The sequence below is a fragment of the Mchenga conophoros genome, linkage group LG17 (assembly GCF_057382185.1).
Source record: "Mchenga conophoros isolate Kocher_MC1m ecotype Shallow Benthic linkage group LG17, M_conophoros_male_GT1.1, whole genome shotgun sequence".
Taxonomy (NCBI): Eukaryota; Metazoa; Chordata; class Actinopteri; order Cichliformes; family Cichlidae; genus Mchenga; species Mchenga conophoros.
Genome location: NC_140542.1, coordinates 24,903,920 through 24,925,568, shown reverse-complemented (window position 1 = coordinate 24,925,568; position 21,649 = coordinate 24,903,920). Strand labels below are relative to the sequence as shown.

General features: G+C 39.3%; 1 protein-coding gene across 2 annotated transcripts in view; it reads left to right on the top strand.

Annotated features, from left to right (window-relative positions):
* Positions 1 to 21,649, top strand: part of syt1a (synaptotagmin Ia) — a 224,202-nt gene that overhangs the window by 48,607 nt on the left and 153,946 nt on the right. For both annotated transcript variants that reach the window (XM_085252899.1, XM_085252901.1), the window contains exon 2: positions 6,921 to 6,968. The gene's annotated coding sequence lies outside the window, so the exon portion shown is untranslated. The remainder of the gene's footprint in view (positions 1 to 6,920; positions 6,969 to 21,649) is intronic.

Sequence of the window (21,649 nt, the reverse complement as noted above, 5' to 3'; positions counted from 1 at the left end):
GATACCTGTTTATAATTATGAAAATCCATTAAAATCATACACATAATAATATCCAGCAGCAGCTGAGTGCAGTGACCTTCACTGCTCGAGATATCTGTTTTCAGCCTTAATTGATAAATACTTTAGTGAGAGCTACAATTGTGTGTCTGTTCATTAACACTAAAAAATCCTGTTTTTTTTATTTATTTCACAGTAACCTCCATTCTACTTGTAAAAGGCACCAAAAGCCTGGATTATCCTATAATACAGGATAATCTATGGCCGTTGTAGATATCTTTGCGTACCCACATTGCATGTTGGCAAAATTGTGCTTTTTACCTCAATATCCATAACAAGAACATCACCACAAACAAAAACATTGTGTCCTAGTTTGCATAATTAATCTTACTGGAGAAGAGAGAGGAGGTGTAAACTCCAGATGCCACTCTAAACAGAAAACAAGGCATCAGTATGCAAACAGCTGAAAAAAACGGGGTGTACCAGACAGAGTCATACGGCGGTCCCATTACATCCCATAAAAATACAAGTGCCCCCGTGCAAAGGTTTTGGCAAGATAGAAGTGTATTCATCTTTTCACTGCTTGCTAACAGCCTCATTGCTGCACGTCTGCCAGATTCTTTGAGCCAAATTCAAGTGGGCCTCGAAGCTGGTTGTTCTCAAGGCTGCCAGTCTAGTGGGAAGGAAACGACCAACTTCAGAGAAACAATCGAACCTGCTCCATCCATCCTTCAAACTGCACAGAGAGCTTGATTTGGAGAATGGCAAAGCCTCCTGTTTCTCAGGAGTAATATCTCCATACAGGATATTGGCTTTGTGTCCCTTCAGCTAAACAAAGAAGTAGGCATTGTTCCTTAAGCATTTGTCCGTCCGGTTTCTTATTAAATAGATGTTCAGATCTAAACACTAATATGAGCCTAGATTTAATATGGTGTGATTGTGTGTGTGTGTTTTTATGAGACTGCTGCTCCTATTGCATAGGGGTATTGAAGTATTCTCTTGTGTTGCACTGAGAAATATTTAATGTGTTGTCCAGAGTAACCAGATAAATGTGCAGTGGGATGGCCAGCTCTTGATCTCAACTACAGAGGTTTGAATCTCAGAAGACCTGGATGTAGTAGTCATGCAAAATAATTCGGTGATTATGCCTCTTGCCTGGCATTGTACTGTACTTTGAACTCCCCTACTATATTGACACCAGATAGTCTTAACTGTTAATAATGAAAGCCATGTGTATGTTTTACCAAGAAAAATGTTGTTTCCCTTTAAATAGATTAATTGCCCTTCTTAACAAATCCATAATGACTAAGTGAAAATGAGGCTTTACAAAGATCTGCAAATATATTTAAATGGAAAAAGTCCTCATTTGTGGAAGTATTTACCTCTTTTGCAGTGGGTTTCCTAGTTATAATCATGTGCGCTGCACTGTGTGTGCTTTAATTAGCCTTAATGTTTCTGGAACCTGTGCCAAATTTCATGGAATGTGCACATAAGAGCAGGTAGATAGAAGCCACTTTTGAGTAAAAGGCTTATTAAAGCCTACTTTGATTTTGTCAAATTACTTTTAGGGACTCTGGTCAATCATCTGAAGAGACAAAGATGTAATTCTCTGGACAGAACTCCAAGCTCTGTGTCTAGCCTACATCAGGCACTGTTCATCTGGCTAATACCATCCCTGCTGGGAAGCATAAGTGTGGAAGACAACTAGGAAGGATCACTGCAGCCAAAATAGAAACACCCTTGAAGAAAAGGCCAGACTTATCCACAGTGTGTAAAGTCTCAGCTTAGGGCAAGATGCCTTTCTTCTCAACAATGTAGCTGGAAGACAAGTCTCTGTCCTTGAGTAGCCCCATAAAAAGCCCAGAGTTAAACCCCACAGGACATCTGTGGAGAGGCCTGAAGAATCGCAGTTGACATACGGTTTATATCCAATCTGATGGAGCTTGAGAGGGTCTGCTGGGAAGAATTCGAGAAAGTTCCTCTGAGCTGTAATTGCTGCCAGGGTCTGAATGTTTGAAGTTTTACATTATTAACAGAATAATTATTTTTAATAATAATTATTTTTCGTGTGTAAATTTCAACATTTTTAATACGTCTTGAAAAATGTAAGGCGGCATATTTTCATTTGGCCATTGTAGTTATCAAGTCTACACTGGCAAAAATGATGAAAATATATATTGACATTTTTAAATGGAACACACTGACCACAGTTTAGCAGAAAGTGGAGTACTCAGAATACTTTATGAATCAAATGCATTGTTGTATGGGTTGGTAGTGTTGGTAGGTATGAAGGCTTGAAAAGATTCATTCTATTTCTGCAAAAAAAAAAATGCAGGTTTCCTAAATTGAGGAACACAAGAAACACATTTTAATTCCAATATTCATCTGTGCGGTTAGACTAGTCCTAAAAGTTTCTGGTTGGTTTATGTATTTATTTTAGTAGCTATGAAAACTAGCTTACATCCAGTGGGCCTGTATTGCTCGCTCACTTTGAGGAATAGCATTGTTAAATTACTCGAGTTAGATTAAAGGTATTTAACTTAAGAGGTCTGTCTCTTTATTTAGGATATTTGGATGGTTTCAGGTCATCCTTGGTTCAGTTTTACATTATTCTGTGGTCTAGAATACACTCGTAAATATACACTCATCACCCAATTCATTAAAACCAGGTCAGACTCCGGCTTGACATCAAAACTGCTTTACTTTTTGGTGCTTAAATTCAACTAGGTCCTGGAAACTATGCTTAGTGATTCTGGTCCATATAGATATGATAGCATCATACAGTTGTTGCGGATTTACATCCATGGTACAGATCTGTAGAAGCCATTTACCTACACATTGTCATGTTCAAGAAACCATGTTGATATTATTTGAGTTTAGTGACATGGTTTGTTATCAAGCAGGAAACAACCATCAGGAAATGGTTATACAGTGGTCATCAAGGGATAGACATGGTCCACCATTACACATATCAATCAGTTGATTGGTGGTGTGATGGTGTGGAGCCATGCTTTCATGTTGTTTCTAACAAAGTATGAACCTACCATCCGAATGTTGCAATAAAAAAAAAAGCTGTCAGGGGCTGGGTCTGTAACGCAGCATTTTGGGCTTGTTTTGTATTTTGTATTGTTTTATGTTAGAAGTTCTTGTGGTATTATTTAGTTACGGTTTAGTTGAGTTTTATTCTAGGTTTTGTCTCATCCATGTCTCTGTGATTTATGAGTCTTTTCCTGTCCTCTGTATAGTCTGTCTTGTCCTCTGTGTTTTACTTTCTGTTATGCCAGTGCTTTAGTCTCTACATGTGTTCCATGTCTCCTCAGGTATTTCATGTCTCTATGTCAAGCTTGTGTTGTCATGTCTACGTTCAATGCCGTTTCCTGTTTTATTGTGAAAGGCCCTGTCCTGTGTGCAGTGGGTCTCGTTTTGCTTCCCCTTGTCTTGTTAGGTCTGATTTTTCCCAGCTGTATTCCCACCTGTTCCCCATCCTCTCATTAGCCTTCTGTGTATTTAAGTCCTTTATTCGGTGTTGGTTTGTCTGGTTGCATGTTTCTGTGAGTTTTGGCTCTCCTCAAGCGCCTGTTCACGTTCATTTTCTGTGTATGTCATGTTTTAGTTTTGGCCAGTTTAGGTTTCAGGTTAGTTTTTCTTCAGTTTGCCTTGCCTTATTTTTTTGTTTTGACATCAGCTCAAATAAACGGCTCACTTTCTGTTATACTTTGTTTTTCTCCCGTGTCTGCATTTTTGGTCCACACCTCAAACACACCAGCGATCCCCACCGTGACAAAAGCCTCAATTTCAGCTGACAGAAGTGGCACCCAATGTGGTCTTCTGCTGCTGTAGACTATCTGTTTCAAAGTCCAGGATGTTGTGCTTTGAGAGATCGTCTTCTGCATACCTTGGCTTGCTCATTTGAGCTGCTTTTGCTCTCTTATCAGCTTCCTATGTAGTCTCCATCAGTCTAGTCATGGATCAACAAGGCATTTTCACCCAGAGAAATGTGCGCCCACTGGATATTTTCCTGTTTTTCTGTAAACTCCAGATCCAGCTGTGTGGGGAAAACCCCAGGAAATTAGCATAAATTTGCTTGAAAATGTCAGCACTGGTCTCCAGTTCTAATAACACTGATGTTTACTGAAACTGACACCAACATGAGCAATTTCTGAAGAATACCATCGATATACTCTAAATAGGCTTCTACACTCTTCGGACAGCATTGTTTTTTGCCAATGTTGAGGACATACGTAACATCAAGACACTGACACTTTGACACAAGGCCCACAGACAAGCAGTGAAACTGCCATGATAAAAATGTTTGAACTCCCCTCCCGCAGACTCCCAGGATGGGTGTTTGCTGTGGATATTAGTGTGGCGGCAGGACAACATGAGATGGGTCCTTTGAATAGAGAGCACAGAGTGAAAGTTGGGATAGCTGCATGGTGCAATAGCTTTGAAAGCTGTGAAATAGACTAAAACACACAGATCTGAAGTTTAGGATTTTTTTCCCCTTTAGGATAATGAAACATGAAAGGTCCCATCATGCCAAATTTGTTTTAGCTTCAAGAGGGCTGCCATTACTCGCTGTACTTTAGAAACTCGGCCAATCATTTTGGTGACGTGTATCAAGTCTTCTTGAGTCATAGCTTGTCTGCTACATTTGTTTACTTCTGTTGTATCAGTTTCTTTTGTGGTAATGATTATAACTGCAGTTGTCTATGTTGATTATTAGGACATTGACTTGATAGGATATGATTTAAGTGATATTAATTACGCATTCTTTGTTAACATTTGGCAGCAGAACCCTCCGGCACATTACTCACTGTAAAAGGCCTATTCTTGACCTCTCCACTATAAAAAATAGACATTTCTTTAGGCCCTCTCCACTTAGATTACTGGATGCTAATGCCAGTGAGGCTGACTGGTTTCCCCAGGCATTTGAAGTCTATTTTGGGACCAAGTATCCCAGTGGGTACATGGTGAGGTGTTTTTCAAGCCCACATGTCTGTTACACATTCATGAAACACCTTTTCAGTAAAAGCACAGAGTTGGCTTTCAAAGCCCTCCTGCTGTCTACTGGTAAATATCAGCTGCTAATTAGTGGCTGATATGTACCAGTTACTTAACTCGGATATATTTGGCAGCTTGTTTTACATTCACAAAGCTTACTTCATTACATTCAACATAATCTCTCACAAGTTTCTGAAGGTGATAATATTCAACCTGTAGATTTGCTTTATTGGACATGTCTATTTCCAAATTGAAAAAAAAAAAGCCAAAGGAAGGAAATGCTGAAGGTGCTTCCACATTTTGCCACCAGACCAGGCTGTTATTTTTTTCTACCAGTCCTGTTAATGGCATGGAGTTTTTACACCTTTGGATATGGTGCAATATTGCCACCCTTGTACAAAACGAATGTTTCCTTTAGGCAATGCTTCAACTTTCTTAAGGGTCGCTGTTCCCTGACTGAAAAAAAAAACAATCCCCAAGTTTCTCTTTAATAGCACCATCCTTGCAGGGCCAGTTAAGAAGCACTATGACGCCAGCGTACAGTACAGCTTTGATCTTGTACATTCTGGGCTTGTGGGGGTTCTGGAAAATGAAATTAAAAGGATTAAATTGAGACCACCTACATAACCAAGTGGCTGCATATCACATGGAAGTACCTCCTACAATCTCAAGTTATCCTCTTGTTTGACATACCGTGTTGGTTTTGCATGTTTGGCTGGATCAAACACAAGCACCTGTTGTATAAACATGTTCCTCTCATCTCTTTTTATTATAAGCCTCAAAGATCCAGTGACGAGTATCCAGTGTAGTCAGACTCTCATTTTTGAGAACTGTAGAGAAAGGTATGAATAGTTATGGTTTCTTTTTGTTACGATTTCTATTGCTTGTTTGTCCTTTGAACCTATTTAAGGGTACCAGCATGTGTTGTTTGCTACTGCTGCACTGCTACACAATGTGCCATCTGCTTCCTGTAAATGAGACCACCGATGCCTGTCACCAATTATTGTAAGATGTATTAACATTTTAAAACAGAGGTTTGAAGTTAAGATACAAATCAGTTTCACAACATTTGAAAAAAAAAAAAATGATTGAAACCCAAGCTAATTGAGTTCAAAATTAGGGTAAACCCAATTATTTCTTATGGAACTGAAGGACAAAATGAGAATTGGGATGAAAAAAAAAATACATTTATTTTAGAATGGAAACTGCTGTAGGAGGAAATTAGAGGTATTATAATAATAATTTAAAAGCATCGTATTCAGGATACGCTCTGGTCTAATCTGCTAAAAATGAAAGTTTACAAGCCATGTTTACTAAATTTTGTTGAGTCATCTGCAGCTGTTATGTCTTTCTGTTAATTTAAATATAAATACTGTTTGACAAAAAGGTGTGTATGTTATGTTTATACATATATTACATTTAGTGAAAGAGGAAAAAGCTTGTCTTTGTCCTACAGTGTGGTTAGGATGGATTTGAAAGCATGTATTTTAATTTCCTCGTATTGCCTGACATAACATACCACCTCTAAGCTTATTCACTGAAGTTAATAGTGGACACTGAAAGATTTAACAGTATGAACTACATTAATTAGCGGCTACTAGCAATTAACCACCATAAAACCTCCGCCTTCGGGCACAAGTAGTATTTATTTAAAACTATCTAATAGTCTGTGGCTAATACTGGACATCTTTATTAAAAAAATCCTGCAGTGACCCACTAATTTAATTTTCAGGGAAGCCTCAGTTGTATGCCTTCATTTGGCCCATTTCATTACATTTAAAAAAAATACTGGTGGGATTACCCAAGCCATTTAAAAAACATTGGTTTTACTCTTACCCTGTATTTGTCAGCACAGATTACATATCTCCTGTTAGTGCAGATTTTTGTTTTATAATGACACTGTGAAATTTGTTTTTCAGTGAGCTGGAAGTGGAAGACAGGAAGGAACGTCTTTGACTGAAGATACTGTAAGTGTCAGGCCAATAGGCTTTTCATCAGATCTGTCATTTCATCTGTATGGAAAATGGACAGGGCCTTTAGTGTACGCCCTTTACCCCATGCTATACACTCCCAAATTCCAATTTTCCACCAATTGTGTAGTTTATAAAAATGCCTTAATTATATTTACCAAAAATGACATCTTGCCCTCTGTTATTCTCTGATGCACGCACACAGTATCAATCAAATCAGTAAATCCAACAGGGAGCCAGAATGCTTGATGGCCTCTGGTCTCGTTTGAGATGCAGACATTGTCCTGTTGCCTCCTTTAATGAGATCTGGAGGCGTGCAATCTAATATTCACCAGTGAGGCTCCAACATGGCCCCTGAGCCTGTAGCCCAGAAAGCTGTGTGTTAATTCAATGAAGTGAAGTCAGCTGTGATCAGAAGGACCGGCGTGGCCATCCAGTCAGGTGGATGAGCGCCACTGGCTTTTGTGTTTTCTGTTTATTCGTTATTTAGTAGGCCGGACTTTTACTTGAATGTTTGGATAAATATTTCAAGCAATTCAAAGGTACATAAAGCCTGTCTATGAATAGCAAACCTGAACAGTGCAGAGAGAATTGCTTATTGCATTTAAAATAACAACATAGTCTCCCAACAGTTTGAAAATAGTCACGACTTGTAATCGACTGGTTTGTGCCTCCAGACACTAGATTTTCAAGTGCTATTTTTTGCGGAGTGAATAGTTTTGCTGCTCCCAAGTTCAAGTCCTAAACATCACACATTTGTATTGTTTTTCAATATGTCAATAACTAAAAAAATACTTTACTTGGTGACATTTAAAATGACCTAGTTATGATTAGAATATAGAAACTCATTTGTTAGGTTTAAACAGAAAATACTTTTTTAGGTTTAGGCAATAACACTTTTGTGTCTCTCTGCTCGGTCTGTACTGAATATCTGCTGCAGACCTGAAATGTGCTTTCTTATGAAATACACTACTTCAAAAGTTGTGGTGCCAAATTATCTCTATAAACACAAAGAAATAGTGGGGTTTTTTTGTAACTACTTCATGTTGCTATGACAGCAGGCCAAAAACTGAAGTTTATCTTCCCTTCAGGCAGTGAGATTAATTACACAAATGCCAACATACTATATGGATACCATATGGAAAAAAGTATTGGGTCACACCTTTTAATCTCTCAGTTTCAGTTTTTTCAGCCACCTTACCTCAGGTGTGTAAAATCGAGCAGATAGCCTTGCAGTGTGTCTTTACACATATCTGTGAAAGAATGGGTCACTTTAAAGAGTGCATCAGGTGACTGGGTGACATTTCTTCCAATCTAATGATATTTCCTCTGTTTTTATTTTGTTAGTTTTCCAAGTTGGCAAAATCATTGTACCGTATTTATGGGACCATAAGGCACACGGTATTATAAGGCGCACTGTCGACAAACGGGTCTGTGTTCATACATAAGGCGCACCGCATTATAAAGCGCATTTAACGAAACAAATCAGTCAGAAAAGTCAAACTTTACTCAACTCATTCCGCTTGCTTCCTCCACTTCCATACCATTAATTCATTAATGTTGAATTCTCTGGTAGCTGCTCTATAAACGCAGGAACAACAGTATATGTTATTCCAGTGTTTTTCTACTTTTTGCTATGTAACTTTGCACTGTCCACTTTCTGCTGTAACAAATTTCCCACGTGTGAGACTAATAAAGGTTATCTTATCTTACATTAATGACTAACCTCATATTGTGGCTGGACTATCTCAGTTGTTCTCTCCTACTGAAGTTTGGTCCGTTTACAGCAATTTTCCGGGCGATTGCATTTGTCAAAAAAAGTGGAAAAAGGTTAGCGTTCATTCTCCAGGTTCAGTTTTATGCTTTGGTATGCTAACATAGCGGTGTCACTAGCGATCACTAGCACAGCATTATTTACCATCTAGCCCAACTTCAGTAAACCTACAAACATCACTATTGTGTAGCTTTCTCTCTACATTCATGTTGGAAGTGATAGCAGAGCTGTACGTTTTGTTTTTTTCCAGAAATCTCTCAGTCAGAACATGATATACCATGTTAAGGTAACTAGCAAAACCAGCGAGCTAACTATCTACTAACTTCCTGCTAACTTCTAACTCCGTTTAATTTAATAAATTCTGTTTTCATGGATGCCTGGATGTTTAACTTAATTGATACACCTGGTAAAGCAGCAACACTGATCATTTTATTAAAGATGAAAGAATTTACACAGTGTTTGTTTGGGACCTGACGTGGACGGAGTTTTGGACCCAGATTACTATGAGCCGCAAGGCTCCTGACTACGGTAGCCGTAACGCTCAGACAATTCATCAAGCGGTGCAGCTTCGTAGCTTAGCAAAGTCCTACTAAAACATTTTTTGACAGATTTTTTGAGCGCTGTGTACCACATAAAATCATCTCGAGGTCAGTGTAGCAATGGGAATTGCATTTACCTGTGTGTTCCGCCCGGAGTCTTGAGAGTGTAACACCGGAAGGTGAGAAGCAGAGACTCCGGGCGGAACACACAGGTAAATGCAATTCCCATTGCTACAGTCAGTAAACACAGCCAGAATTCATAGATAAGGTGCACCAGATTATAAGACGCACTGCCGATTTTTGAGAAAATTAAAGGATGTTAAGTGCGCCTTATAGTGCGGAAAATACGGTAGTTAGAGTTCATTTGTTTTTGTTTTTATTTTAGTAAACTTCAATGTTTTTTCTCATCCAGTTTTAGTTTGTAGTTTAATTTTCCTCAACTGTAATAAGCCTGGTGTAAAACTCAGTAGCTGTGAAATTCCAAACATCAGCACAAAAACTGTGTGCTGGGAGCTTCATGGCTTGGGCTTCTATGGCAGCTCCTGTAGGTTTGATGTGTAGGTAGCCCAGTACACACTGTGTATGCCTCCAATTAGGAAAAGGCATGTGGTAATCTGTTCTAGTTCAAATTGTGTGGCTTTCATGAAGTGGAGGCTGGTCTCCTGCTGAGGCTGGAATAATCTGAATATAGTCAAGGATAGGGCTGTTCGATATAACAATATATATCAGATGACGATATAAAAACGTCTATCGTTTGTTTCGTGGTGTTGCAAAATAAACTGTTTACAGCAATATTTTTTCATCGTTTTGATGGTCACTGTAGTGGCTATATTAATTTCTTAAAGTTCTATGTTTCTCTTATATTTAATATAACCACACTACAGACGGACAAGCGCCTGTTTTTATGCGTTGTGGTTAGCAACAACGACGGTAACAATCACCATCGCGTGTCCGCTTGTTTATGTACCACATAAACCTTTCACAATAAAGCTCAAGATCCTGTTGAGACTTTTCAAAATAAACAGAATCACGTGAAAGAGCAGATTATTTACGGATGAGAAGTAAAATAGAGCCGCCAGGTGCTAAAAAATAAACTTTAGACTCAAACGTTAGAACAGGCTTTTCCCCGCAGCACGCCGTGTAACAAATACTCACAAAGAAAACGGCGGCCGTTACAACTTATGTCTAAAAATGTATAGTTTCATGCATCGGTTAAAACACTCAACTCCAGGTACATGACGCACAGCTGGAAACACTTCACGCAAGTCAAGCTGCCCGAGATTCACAGAATTTACAGAAAATGTTACAGTTTTGTGATTTATATCGTTATCGGGACGATAGAATTCTTATATCGGGATATGAGATTTTGGTCATATCGCACAGCCCTAATCAAGGACATTCATAATTTGAGTGGTGAGGGTTTATTACTTTTTCTGCTATCTTCTCATACCTGTTAGTTGAGGACAGTAAACCTTGAGAGAGTACTACTGTATATTAATAGATAGTCCTGACTACTGTCTCTGATTTTGGCTTTTTGGTTTGAAGTCGGTCATCATTCCTGCTTTGTTGCTAGTAGCCACTCAAGATGTTACATTACCTCCACTATGAAAGCATCAGTTCTAACTGTAGCAAATTAAAAGGAGTGCTGTGCTCAGTATTGAGCTCAAAAGAAGTGTAAAACAGTTTATTTGGACTTGCTAAACATTAGTTAATACAGAATAATTCAGAATAATTCTCTTGAGTTTCTCTATACATAAGTGTACATTTGCAGATAGCACTAATTAGCACTGTGATTTGAAGCAGTGTAGCACCCACTCCTATCTGATGATGATGATAGTTCCTGCGTCTGTCCCAGCTGTCAACCATGATTGATGGACTGTGCACTTCCCACCTCCAGTTGCCGGTGTTCACTGCTGTTTACCTGATCTCATATCCAGAGATGTTTAAGCCGCCTCACATTAGCAAGCATATTAATCATCCTTCATGCCATATGATTGGGTTAAATCCTAGTCTACCCAGGCTCTACGTTTTGCCGGAGGGTAACAGAAGGATGAGCGCACTTATTCCCCTTTTAAACTCATTTATTGTTCGTCAGCCACTGAAATAAAAGAGTACGGCTAACACATAGGTTCAGTGTGCTTCAAAATAAAAACAACATAACCAGAAATGTGTTCGACAAATTACCCATATGACGAAAGACGAGCCTTAATGGCTTCCAAAGATAAAGCGTAGTGTTTCAGAGGTGATTCATTGTTTCTTCACTTAAAGTGAACATCTTTGGGATTGTTAAAAAAAGTAATTTGGTGGTGTTTTCAGAGCAGTTTTTGTTGGTGTAGTATTTTGCAGATATTTTATAGTGTTTGACCGAGAAGGCTGTATAACCTCCTGGCATTTTCAGTGTGCAGAAAGCAGAGAACAGTGTGCTGAGCCATTTTAAATTTCACATTACTTTAACAACTAATAAGTGGCTGATGTGTTCACCTCCCCTCATCTAACTGCTAAAAGTGCGATGTTTTGGAAAATAGCAGAAGCACTTTGTAGATGCACGGTAATCATGTAAGCCAAAGACGAGTCACATTTATGTAATTTGCAGTTGTTTTTATTTACAGTTTGCGGATGCACTTACAGTACTGTGCAAAAGTCTTGAGTCACCACTCAACTCTTTATATTTTACTAGGAAAATATAAAATGGGTGCAATGATTTACTGATTTACATACACGTAAATACAATAGAATTCTAACAAGCTTAAAAGTTTATATGTGACAAAACACAACCTGAACTTTCTCAGTTAAGTCTTGATGCATGCTCAATCATCCATTTAGGGAAATCTCAAAAAGCTGATTCTGTTGATCTGGATGGAGCGCGGAGTAAAGGAGGCCATTTACGTGAAAAGGGAACGACCATCTCTGAATCGAGGAGGGGGCCTAAGGGTACATCTTTCAGGATCTTACAATGCTGTGATTGCAGCCATTCCCCAACTATGAATGGTGCCATTGATCAGTGGACTTTGGTCAATGGTCATGACAATTTGAATGTTGATGATCAAAAAACTGACCTCGCCGCCCATCGTTATCCAGTGGTGTTAGTTTCAGTCATGAAACTGTACCGTTTATAAAGTCGGGGAAACCTGCAGTCAGCTGAGACTGAAGAAGTCACTTGGATTAGTGACGAAATGTTTCTCCACTGAAAACGCTATGTCCAGTTAAGTTCTGCATATTTTACTGGGGTTTGAGTTGGTTTGTTTTCAGGATCAATAGACAATCTATTTTGACTGGCTGTTGTCTAACTTTTTGAACTATTTGTTCAAAAAGTCAGATAAGTCTGTAAATTAATTGCTTGGAATGTCCCTACTAAGGACATATTTTTATTGTAGTAAACTAAATGCAACTTAAAGCTCGAGTAGTCAGCATGTTTATGATATTGCTGGACAAAACATTCATCTTCCTTTCAGCAATTTATTTCAAGCAATCTCTGAACTAGCGTTGGCAAGTGTATTAAAATCAGTACACCAAAGAAACAAGAGGTATCCCAAGTCAGCTGATCATTCTTCTCTTTGATTTAGTTGATGTTGAATATTTACCTCAAGGAGGTAAACTACTGACATTTGCAAATTACAACTACAAAAATTATGCAATTGAAAAGGTGACAATCGACATAGACTAGTTCAGTTGTCCAGTCTCAGTGAAAATGAATTCAATTCTTCTTCTTCTGTGCACTTTAGAAAGTCTAACCTGTGATAATAGACTGACCAATCCAATCACAGGTCTCTGACTGCATCAGTTAAGGTGTATGAAGTAGCACGAAGAGGGGGACAAAAGTCTTTACAATTAGTTAAGCAGAGGATTTTGATTTTGGAGAGTGGTGATTGAGTACTGTGTGAAATCTGAAGTCGGCAACTATGGCTACGTTCACACTGCAGGTCTTAATGCTCAATTCAGATTTTTTGATCAAATCCAATTTTTCTTGTCTGCTTGTTCACACTACAAATAAAGTGTGACAGCAAACGCGCTCTAGCGTGAACCCTCAAAGCGGCCCGCATGCACAAAAGAAGACGTCACACACAACGCGCTCTGTTTAGACTCAGACCAAACAGTATTGTTTGACTGATGGCTGTTAATATAAAGACTTGTTTCGGAGTTTACGTTCCCCAATTTTGCTTTAAGTTATAAAGTTATTTTGTTATTTACATATGGCCTAATAATTATCCTTATTGCTGTTTTAGAGAGGAGCGCTGCTTCAAAGGATAGTTGCAGATTTCTGTCAGAATCTGCAGATTATACAGTACGAATAAAATGTTCACGTTTCTTCAACGTTGTCTTCCCAACAGTTTCACTGACATCTACACTGGATGGCCAGGAAGCGTTCACGATGTCTTCTCCGGCGCTGATAATTGGCGTCTGTCTTGTGTCAGTGACGTAAAAAACGGATTTAATGCGACATGACCGTTCAAACAGCAGTCGCTTTCTAAAATATCAGATATGTATTGGATTCAGTACCACATACGAAAGTGACCCAGATTGGATTTGAAAATATCGGATTTGTGCCGTTCACACTGTCATACCATCATTGGATTTGGGTCGCATAGGGTCAAAAAAGTCGGATTTGATGCGCTTTCGCCGGCAGTGTGAATGTAGCCTTAAATATTTAAAAAAATATGTGAAGTGCGTTCATATGCCAAGACTTTTGTAGATAATGGCCTACTGCAGATTTAATCAAATCCACTGGAGACACATCTACCACATTTTCAAATTGGTAAGAAAGCGCTGTTAGTTTTTTTGGGGGGGGAAATGTTATGACATTTCCTTGACCCCAGTTGTTATTTTTTGTTTTTAACTAGTAAGTATAGTGAGCACAGTAAATATAGTACTTCATAAATATCAGCAAATATCAGTTGTGAGCTAGTTAACATGCTGAAGAGAGCATTTAGCTCAAAGCAGCACTTAGAACTGCTAGCATGGTTGCAGACACTATTACTCCTGTTACTGAGATTAAAATGGAATCTTAATAACACAACAGGCTGACATAATTGCTTTTTGCATATCCCACCATATTAAAGTGATGTGCATGGTACTGGCTTGATTATAAAGATGGTGATAAAGATAATGGTAATCTCTTGGGAAATCTCATTTAGGTTTAACCTTATTTGTTAAAAAAAGATCCAAAGATAAGCTGGCAGATAGGTTGCTCATTAAAAATGTGAAGCATCATTGAAAACTAATCCTTTTTTGGTAGCAACATGATTTTTTAAAACTTACACTATAGGTCAAACCAAGTACAAACAAATGAGGAACAATTGGGATGATATTGAACTTAAAGGGAAAAAGAGTTGAAGCTTGTCTCAATAACAATTTATAACTATTGCTAGCTTTGTAAGTGTGTGATATTTCCCAGACTAAACCTCTATCAGTCACATTCTCATTCACTTTTGAAACTTGTCATTGCCGGCACAAAATTCAATCCTTCTTCTCCACTGTCAAGCTTAGTATTCAGCAGTGTTTTCTTTTCAGAGGGGCAGACAGCAAGTCCTTGTTCTCCATTTTAATCTTGCTGCTATTTCATTTCCTGCCTTGCTCATTGAATCAAATTTGAGTCGGCATCGTTATCAAATAGCTGAGTGTCAGGTAACATCCAGAACTGGGAATATTCAACACAACAAAGCCGTAGTTTTGTAACTGATGCTATGTGTAATAACTGTTGTTAAAAGAGGTGCATTAAAGAGCACAACACCCACTAACAACATTTAACATTGCCATAAATTGCAGCATAATCTTTTCGATACAGGAAAAAGAAAAGAACCAGGCTGTATGTTATTAATGTGATCGTCTCAGGCACACAGCTCTACCTCTGAGTGCACAGCCCCACCCACCTGTTGTTTAGACCTTCTGTTTTCTAGTGTCAGCCAATCAGAAGACAGTTGATATTGCTCAGTCACACTAAAGTGAAAATAGATGGGCAACCTTCTTTTTGTTTTTGTGATTGCATGAAATTTTTTTCTCATTTCACAATCAGCTGGTTGCTCAGAGGATGAGCCTTCATCACCGTCAACCTCCGGACCTTTTACAGCAAGGTGAATGTGTAGCATTTGCCTTGCTGCAGGTTGCTTCCTCCCTCGTGGGAGGCAAACTGCCTACTCTATAAAGTCCAAGAATAGAAATATGGAGCTGAAAATTAGTATAGCATGTCCCCTTTCATATATTTAAACTATATTTTCACATGGCCCATAAAGATTACATATATTCTTTAAAGAAATGTGCTTTTTGTGTTCTTCAGTGGCTTGAGGGTGCCACATAGTGTTTTTAGTAACCATCAGATAGGATGGCTTGTCAATGCAGCTCTATGATCCTTATTTGGGGAGAGAGGGGGGGACAAATCCCCCTTGGATAAGCTTAAGAGAAGACAGCACATGTGGAAAGATGGCCTGGCATGTTCAAAATGGCCACAGGGAAGCCATTTCCCACAATGCTCCCATTCCCCTGGCTCCTTGGTGTCGATCTGTCCTTTGTGAGCCAAAGCGTTTGAGACACATTGCGGTCACCATGGGCTGGAGGAGATATGACAAATACAAAAGACCGACCCTGCTTCCTCTTCTCCCCCTTGAGAGAGGAACGTGTGGCTCATTGATAGTGTGTGAGCTGAGCTGTTGAAGGCACTTCTGGTTTCTTTGGATGGCTGTCAAATTCATTAGTTAAGTTTCAGAAAATTTGCATACATGTTTAGCAGTAAGAAGCCCAGCTGCACTCTAATAAAACTGGATGAATTTCAGTTGCTCACAGGCCTTGCAGTGCAGCAAGTCTTTGCTTTGATAATGGGAACCACTAAAATAGGAAAAATGTGATAATAAGACAGTTAACTGCTGTGCTGACTTAACTGAACAGGAGGGTAAAATACTTTTCGTAATTGAATTAAATTATGTCATTTAAAATCGAATATATTTAACGGGGAACATTTGATTGGATTAATTTGGTTAATTTTTAAGCCAAATTGATTGAAGTACTTAGATAAAGTACAGATAATGTATAAATAATCCACTACTGAAACTGACATCTAGCTTTGGTGACGCTAACATAGTGGGCATATCACCGGTTGGACGACAGATTGAGTCTACCACCCCCGGTTTGCACAGGTGTGTTGGAAAACTTCAACTTCTAAATTTTCTCCTCAAGTCTGTACAGGAATAGAAATGCAACAGTGTGAAAGGGCACCGCCAACTCCCAGTGTGTGCGAAATTGAAGGAAGGTTTTCTTACGCCTTGAGTTTGTCTCATGAAAGATAGCTTCGTGGTGTCAGATAACTCGCAGGGACCAAATATAGGAAGGCTAACACACACAGTGACACACCACTGCCATCACATTCACATTGTTTTTGATTTGAACTTGTGTTCAAGAAATCTGTGTCTGTGCTCCAGATCACAACAGGTACACTGATGACATAAACATACCTCTTTATCTTCACCAAAGTCTGTCCGCCTGTCCGCCTGTTCTCTCTCCCCTCACTTGTGAACAAGACTCTGAGATAATTAAAATTCTCCACCTCGAAAAGTAACTTGTCCCTGACTCATAGTAGGCACTCCAACCTTTTCCGGACGAGAATCATTGTCTCGGACTTGGAGGAGACTTTTTTCTTTAGGTCACGAGCAGTTGTCTAAGCATTTCACTGAATATCATACTGTGTATGACTGTGTATGTGACAAATAAAATTTGAATTTGAATTTGAGGTGCTGATTCTTATGCTACATGCTCGGCTGAGAAGCGCTGGGAAAGCTGGATGTCACCGCCTGATGAAGCCAACAGAATAACATCATCTGCAACAAGCAAAGATGAAAAAGTGCTTGGGCCCACTTCTGTGCTTCCATGCCCAGATTTTTAAGTAAAGTTCAAAGTTGCTTTGAAGACAGTAACTGAGTGGAGGAAGTCGCAGACCTGGTCCTCATCTTTGAAGTGACCATTTCAAAGTCATGCCATCGACTCCAAACACTGTTTTGCCAAGAGTGACTGTAGCACAAAAGCTACAGCTAAAGAATGTTTAGTGATGATGAGGATGAAAGATGAATGAAAAGCAACAAGTTAAGCTAGAAGTTGTGCGGCAGAACAAAATGAAAAATGGGCAGAAATCTTTAATCACTGCCCCACACACACCCAAATACCCAAAAAACAGTGCTTGTTTTCAGCTTTTTCTCTGTGGTGTCTTTTTCTTTAACTGGCTCTTTGAATCCAAACACTGTGGGACGACAAGCTAACAAGCGGCTCGTAAGTTGTTTACAAGCCCTAAATGGCTCATATGGAACAAAATGCAAAAGTTTGACAGAGTAAACCCTCCTGCTATGACAAACTGTTGATAGTTTCTAAAGTAAATGTTCTGCACTTGCAAAAACACCAAACCTAGCTATGAATACGATTTTATTACTTGATGATTGAAACTGTGAAGAAACAAAGAGAGAAGGAATGAGACAGAAGGAGCCATTGTCCCGGCCCAGTCCACTGATTGCTGGCAGGAAGAGGGAAATTGACTCCAGCACTAAAAGTGGCAGAAACCACGGCGAGCATCATATTAACAAGATCAAAGCTGCTGCATTCGAATTTGTTCCTCAGATATGTGAAATATCTAGGGCAGGTAAGCTTCTCAAACTGCTCTGAGATCAGCTTCTGGTGACTCATCACAATGCCTGAGCCCGAGGCACTTCCAAACTGAGTGGATGTCAATATTAAGCAACATTTGTTTTTGTGTTAACACCACAGGGACGCCGAAACATCTGAAACTGGGGGAAACTTAAAACAGATTGAGTGGGCCGGTGTAGGTGTGAGGTACGGTCTGTGGGTTTAATCCATCACTCCACTCCTTGGGGAGTGTGGGTAGAGCTGCTTTTCAGCTCAGGGATTAAGCTACTGCTTGGTAGATATTCAAAGAGTAGCAAAATGCGGTTCCTGCTGCACATTTGTAACAAACGAGCACAAATGAAGCCATTAAACATGGTGTGGTTTCCAATTTGTTTTTCAATGAGGTGCAACTTCATGAAAGGCTGGAGTCTTTCCCAACCCATATGAAATCAGACAGAATACACGGGAGATACAGCATAATGCAAATAGATTTCCTCACAGTTCATTCTCACTGAGTTTTCTTATATGTACTAAAATGCATCAGACTTTCAGTAAAGTTCATTCAGATTCTCCCACTCACAACTGTTTCCCTGAGAAACAAACACTTATAGTACGTTTTCCCACCTGCTATGTGCTGCAATCGCATCAGTGTAATATAAGTTGGAAGAGTGAACCTAATCCAACATATGAGGAAATGTGCCAGTTTCAGGTTTAAAATGGTAACAAAACCCAAGATAAATGCATATTGTTTTTCTTTTTTGTTTGTTGTGGTGTTCCTGATCTAATTGTCATTTTTATGCATCTTTTCATTTGCTTACTTGGTGTTTGTTTTTTACTTTTAAGTTTGCTCTCTGTTCTTTCACTCTGCTCAGTTTAAGCCAAAGGAGTGCATCTGGACTTTAAGCAAAGCAGACATTTGGCCTTCTCAGTTGGTCTGCCTGCAGGCTTCTTTGAATTGAACATCCAGTGGATTGATAGCCTGACTCAGGAGCAATTTAGTAGCCTCTCAGTGCCACTGTGGCCCATGCCCATCCCTGTGCCTCACCTCCAATAATGACATACGCAGAGGCTAACGTAATTGTGTTTACTTTAGCAAACTTAATCTGGCAGGGAAATATTTAAACAGACCACAGGGGTGAACTCAATCACACTGATGATGCCTGTTCAGCTCGTGACTTTGCTTATTAGAGCCTGTGGCCACAAACTCTCAGATGGATTAGTAAGACTAGTGACAATCAATGTTTGCAGCATGTTTGCCTTAGACATGGATTTGTAATTTTGGCTGACACTTTTTCATATTCTCCATGTTCTCTGCAAACCACATGGTCTGACTTAAGTTCCTTCACTTTCTTACAGTATCATAAGGAGTATCAGATAGGGTGCAAATTAATTTGGTAGTTTGGTCCTGCTGGATGGCATTTTTTTTTTTAAATTAATTTCACCCTAAAGTACAGATTCTCTTTGATGATGCTATTCAAACATTAATTACTGGCAATAAATTCAAAATAAAGAATAAAAATCCTATAAAAACACATATTTTTCCATGCAGAATATTTTCTGATCATCAGCCATGTATGTATTACCCAATCCCTTATTTCATTTGGTTAGACGAGAGGTGGCACTAAAACCTTAGCACTCAGCTAAATCTTAAGACTCTTTCTGGCCACACAAACACTCCAAACCACATGAAAAGGCTTTCAGCTGACACTTGAGTCTAAATAGGTTTGAGCTTGAATGTATGCTCACCAGTTTTACTAGGTGCACTTTGCTAGTACTGGGTTGGTACCCTTTACCTTCGGAACTGCTGAAACCTTTTATCCAAATTCAACGAGGTGCTGGAAATTGGTGGTGCAGATTCATCGGCTGCACATCTATGATCAGAATCTCCCTTTCAGCTTTCATCTAGAGTTGCTCTGTTTACTTGTGGTGACTGTGGAGTGTGTTGGAGTACAAAATCCCAGTAGATCAGCAGTTTCTAAAATAGTCAGACCAACCCATCTGGCATCAACAACCATGCCGCATTAGAAGTCACACAAATCACCTAAACAACTGTACCAAAGTAACTCTCCACAATCCAAGCAGCCTTTTATTCAGGTTGATGAGGCCTGTTCTTACTGCTGGAGTAGGAGAACCTGAAAAAACCCCCAGCACATTAGAACTATTAGAACACAATTAAACTTTACTTATTTTTCCTTTTCACATTCGATGAGGTGGCCTCAGATGTGGTTGCATTTCTCTGCTGAGCCTCGCAAAGGAAGAGGGATTTCTCCGCCTAGCCCACGGCAGCATGAGCCAAAACAACCAGATGCTTGTTTAATGCTGCGCTGGCTCACAGTCGACTATAAATTGAACATTGGAGTATAATTCTGGGTGTCTGTTTGTTGTGTTCAAACAGCGGTGAACCTTCTGCCTGCATGACTTCATTAACACTTCCACAGAGAGGATTGTTAATTCCTCCCTCCCATGTTTCAGGGAGGGGAACAAGCGGTACCTTAGGCGATTGTTCTTCCCATCGAAGACGAAACGGACACCTTTTTTTTCTCCATTAAAGTTGTGTTGCTCTGTCCTCGGCTGCGAGTCTGTTGGTAGTACGTTTCAAATTCTGTTTAATGTGTAACTTAATCATTAACGCTGCGTCAAAGTAGGTTTGCAGTCACGTTGCTAGGTAACAAAACGCCTCCTAACACTGCAGTTATTTCTGAAAACTACGTCAGGTTTTTCACACCTCCAAGAATAAGCGCTTTGCCTCACAAGCTGCTTTGTTAGACAAATAAGCTGAGGAATTTTGTAACTCTAAACCCAAAAATACATTATGTTATTAATTGAAAAACTGAAGAAGTTTTATTAAATCTCAAATATCACGTAGATTATGTTTGCAAACCACAGAAATGTCAGAAAAGAATGAAAGTGCACCCAGAAATTGCATTTCAGTAAATGCAGTAGTTCAAAAAAATTGTGACAGATGCACCGTAATTGTTGTACAGACAGGTTCAAAATGATGTAAACCTTACACATGATGTGAACATCTTAGGAAGAAGCAAAACAAATTCCAGAGAGCTTTTAAGTCCACAGCATAAAAGCGCCACAGCATCCATGTGTCCCATTGGAGTAATTGTCACAGCAGGGGTCAGCTCGATGCTGTATTCTTTCCCTTTCAGGCTGGTGCGCTCTCTGGATCACCAAACTTTTTTTTTTCGTCGTTCCTGTTTTCAAATGGCCTCAAAAATAAGGAAAAATACAGCATTTATAATTTTTTCAGCTTTTTGTGCACACCTAGGCCACTTGCATTTACAGATGAAAAAGCAGCAGGCGTGTTTCAGGGCATCTGTTCTTAGTAAATAGCCGTGAGCTGGCAGTACCAAATGAAAGGGCAGTTGGGTTCTTAACGGCAAGGGAGTAGTGCTGAAGTCAATGGTTGCATCTGCCCTTGGAATCAAGCTTTTTAAAGACCTGGACAAGCTTTGATCATGTACTAGAAAGCCCATGCTGGAGAGATGCATTAAAGAAACTATGGTGGCAAGCTTTTTATGATGCCATGCATTAGGCATCATTTTGTGGCCAGGAATGAATACATGAATGTAATCCGAATCCACCAGAAAGGCACCATTATAACCTCTTAAGGATATACTTTGACTATCGGTCTGTTCTCATTTGCAGTGATTCAAAGACGGCCTTATGTACAAGGTACCCTCTCTGGGTTATGGCAGTGTGCTTCACATGTCACATTTAAATGCACCCAAACCATGATCTCCCACTAAACCTCCCCAAGG